Here is a 4,430-nt window from a genome sequence, read left to right as displayed (position 1 = left end):
TTAACAATTGCTTGGATGATAATCAAGGAGGAGGAGTTAATGGATAAGTTTGTAGACCTTAAGCTGGATATTGGTAAAGTTGCTGGAAGAGCTTGTTTGAACCAGTTACAGATCTCAAGCATGTTTAAGGAAGAGATTTAGAGGGCTCAGCAAGATGAGCAGAAGCTTCAGTAATTGTTTCAGTTAGTGAGAAGAGGCGTGAAGAATTCACTAAGGATGGTGAAGGATTCTGGAGATACAAGGGAATGATTTGTATACCTGATGTCGGGAGCTTGAGGCAAGATCTGTTGTCAGAAGCTCACAACAGTGGGTTTTCTATTCATCCTGGAAGCACAAAGATGTATTATGACTTAAAGAAGATGTTCTGGTGGCCTGGGATGAAAGGTGATGTAGCAACAGTGGTATCCAAGTGTTTAACTTGCCAGAAGGTGAAGATAGAGCATTAGAAACCATCGGGAATGCTAAAGCCTCTTGAGATTACTCAGTAGAAGTGGGAAGGAATTGCGATGGACTTTGTGACCGGCTTACCGAAGATTATGTCGGGATTTGATGCGGTTTGGGTGGTCGTGGATCGCTTAACCAAATCCGCTCATTTTCTTCCTATCCGAGTGAACTGTTCTATGGAGGAGTTGGCAATGTTATATATAAAGGAGATAGTAAGGTTGCATGGTGTGCCATCGAGCATAGTGTCAGATCGTGATCCCTGATTCACATCAACATTTTGGGGAGCTTTCTAAAGAGCTTTCAGTACAAAGCTATGTCTCAGTACCGCATATCATCTGCAAACAGATGGACAGTCAGAAAGAACTATTCAAACGTTAGAGGATATGCTCAGAGCATGTGTGTTGGATCAACCCGGGAGTTGGGACCGATACATGCCGTTGGTGGAGTTTGCGTACAATAATAGATTTCATGCGAGCATAGAGATGGCTCCGTATGAGGCCTTGTATAGACGGAAGTGCCAGTCTCCACTTTGTTGGTATGGATATGGTGAAACAAGTGTTTTGGATCCTGATGTGATAGCAGAGACTACTGAGAACATTAAGAAGATTCGTGCAAGGATTCTAACTGCTCAGAGTCGACAGAAGAGTTATGCGGACTAGAGAAGGAAGCCGTTAGAGTTTGAAGTGGGAGAACATGTATTTTTGCGGATTACACCGACAGCTGGGATTGGAAGAGTTATTAAGAACAAGAAGTTGAATCCAAGGTTCATTGAACCGTTCAAGATTCTGAAGAGATTCGGGCCGGTGGAATATCAAGTTGCCTTGCCACCTCATCTGTCTAACTTGCATGACGTATTCCACGTGTCACAACTCCGTAAGTACACATCGGATGTGGCTCTTGTGTTGGAGCCTGAGTCGGTCGAGTTGAGAGAGAACTTAAACTTCCAAGTAACGCCAGTGAGGATCGACGACGCTAGTGTGAAGAAGTTGCGAGAAAAGGAAGTTTCATTGGTTAAAGTTGCTTGGGAGCGAGCAGAGGTTGAAGAGCACACTTGGGAATTGGAGTCTGAGATGCAAAAGGATTACCCCGAGCTATTCTTAGGTAATTCAAATTTTGAGGGCAAAATTTCTTATTTGGTGGGGAGAATGTAAGAACCGCAACTAATCAACTGGTTAATTAAGTGATAATAATGCCCAAATTACGTTCTGAAATGTTAGAGTGAGAATTTGGGGATTTAATAGTGATTTTTGGACTCAGTAGGTCTTTCTGAGTAAGAAAATGTATTTTCTGCGAAAAACCGTGAAAAACTGCGAACTGGAAGTTGAACCAGTTGAACCGGTTTGAGTTTGCCCGGTACCGCATGAGAAAAAGTGAAAACCGTCAAAAACCTTAGAAAAATATTAGAAGTTGAAAACCGGGCGTTAATTTAAAGGTTTGGCCCGATGTTGGGCCAAACGGGTTTAAAATGCTAACGGGTTGGACTGGGCCCAAGTTGGGCCCAAGCCCAACATATATAAGGGTTCATTTAATGAACCCATGTAGCCACAACACAAATTAAACACACACATCAGAAATTGAAAGAGGGAGAGGAGAAGAGATTGGGCACTATTCATCATCATATTCTCAAGCTCATATCTTGAACTACAAAGCTCCGATTGCCACACTGTTTGTGGCTACGCGTTCCTTCTGAAGAGCTCTACAAGACTCATATAAGAAATTGGTAAGTAAAGCTCGAAATCCCTTCAATTCTTTTCCTCAAAATTTCGGGTATTTAGGGCTTTTGGATAAGTGAGTTTTTGTGATTTTGGATGTTTAGATTCACTCTAATCCTTGCTTAGCATTGGATTTTAGCTATTAAAATTGTTGTAAAAGGTAAGAGACATTAAACCCTTGTGATATTATGTTCATGTTGAATGCTAGCACAACTAGAAAATGGATTAATACAGATAGATTTACAGACGGATTTAGTCTTTATTACAGACGGATTTTTGGTTACCGACGAAATTACCGACGGATTTTGTCCCTCTGTAAAAGCCCCATCGGAAATTATTTACCGACGGATTTTTTTTCCATCTAAAAATTATAGACGGATTTTTAGCAATTACTGACGGATTTTCCCTCTGTAAATTTTCTATCCATTTCCAAAAGGCGACAAACTTTCCGACGGATTTTCCGTCTGTAATTACAGACGGATTTTCTGACAGATTTTCCGTCTGTAATTACAGACGAAATTTCAGACGGATTTTCCGTCTGTAATTACAGACAAATTTTTCGATAGATTTTTCGTCTCTAATTACAGACGGATTTTCCATCTGTAATTTGAACTTTGAAAAATCATCTCGTTCTGATTACAGACAGAAAATCCATCTGTAAATCCGTCAGTAAGATAAAATAGAATTTTTTTTAGATTTTTCCATTGCAAAATGAATACTTTAGATTTGTTTTCTAAATTTACTCCATCAAACACTGTAAATTGAAAAAAGAAAGCCAAAAATCACATAAATAAACATAATATTCATTACATGATACCTATAAAATTGGATGTTATTTTTCAACATCATTGGCCAATATCTCATTGTCTTAATAAAAAAATACCCAAAAAAAATAAGATGACCATCTCAATGTTACATGAATGTCACAAATTACACTTGGCCAATATCCTAATGCCTGTAGAGAGAGTGCTCGAAGCGTTCCTTCTGCTAAGTCTACTGGTAAATTCCTCCTATAATCAGAACACATGTAATAAACATCAAATAATATAGAAAACTATATAGGTCATATACAGGGAAAGAAAATGCTTCATTCCAGTATTGCATAAATGACATATATATGTACTAACCTGAGTTCGGCCGGCAACTGGGGAAGAACATGTTTGACAGCACAATCCAGATATCCAGCAGCCTTTAAGAAGATATCAACAGAAGCTCGTCTGCTTTCTGTTACAAGTAACGACTATTTTACTTTCACAATCAACACAATATATACTAAAGATCAGTGCAACTGTGAAGACAGAACATTCTTATAAATAAAGTATTACAGTATATACAACAATTATCTCAAGAGTAAAGAGTCTAATTTGAGGTCTAAACCAATTTATTACAATGGATTTTGGCTATTTCGTACAATGGATTTGTGTTAAAATTCCAAATTACTTACCTTCAGATACCTTAAGCTGATAACCATCAGTGGATGATCTTGGAAGCAGTAAAAAATTAGCCTGTAATAGTAATAGCATTGCCATCAAATGTAAAACTGACAACACTTCATACCAACCATTAGACATATTATGAAAAATGGTTGGAGTTACCTCAGCATCATCCTCTTGATTCACCCAAACAAATTATACTTTATATTGTAAATGGCTTCCTTCATCATAAAGCAAATATTAGAATATTTATCTTACAGAAAGGCAAAAAAAGCACATATTACATAATAAAGAACAAATATAAGACTTACCATCATTGACTAACCCCAAAAGAACCGGCAAATAATCTTCTAGAGCCTGCAGAAGATCAAGCAATGTCGAACCACCTGCAGATGATCATGCTTTGCCATACCAATGCATCAGTAAATTTAATCTTCCTTCTTTTATCATTAAATAAAATAAGTTCATCTTTGTTTAAGAAACTGACCATGTTGAGTAGCACTTTTTCTTTTTGTTCTTGTAATTGTAGGGCCTTCTTGGCCAGCCATTACAACTATACGTGTTCTAATAGCACTTTGCTTAGGCATGGACCCTGCATAATCAAATTTCAAGGGAAGTTGAGTAACTTAATTGAATAGAGAAGCTTATATTCTAAATTCTAATCAATAACAAATTTGATAGTTTGATGGAATTGATGGTTCAAGGCCAAAAGAAAATAAGAAAGAACGAACTTACAGTCAATTTAATATGCTAAATTTGTAGTGGGTGAAAGTTGTCCAAAGTAGAAAGACTTAAGCTTATGCATAGTTCTATGTGAGTGCTCTAGAAACGGTAGCATTAG

The 4,430-nt window shown here is 37.6% G+C and overlaps 1 non-coding gene across 1 annotated transcript; it reads right to left on the bottom strand.

Moving 5' to 3' along the window:
- LOC107632717 lies at positions 2,918–4,430 on the bottom strand. Its single transcript, XR_002362406.1, has 6 exons — positions 4,325–4,430; positions 4,077–4,181; positions 3,901–3,975; positions 3,601–3,810; positions 3,284–3,380; positions 2,918–3,166 (listed from the first exon to the last, which is right to left on the bottom strand). It is a non-coding gene; the product is annotated as an uncharacterized LOC107632717 (transcript).

This window comes from Arachis ipaensis, chromosome B01, assembly GCF_000816755.2.
Source record: "Arachis ipaensis cultivar K30076 chromosome B01, Araip1.1, whole genome shotgun sequence".
Taxonomy (NCBI): Eukaryota; Viridiplantae; Streptophyta; class Magnoliopsida; order Fabales; family Fabaceae; genus Arachis; species Arachis ipaensis.
This window is presented reverse-complemented; position numbering and strand designations above follow the sequence as displayed.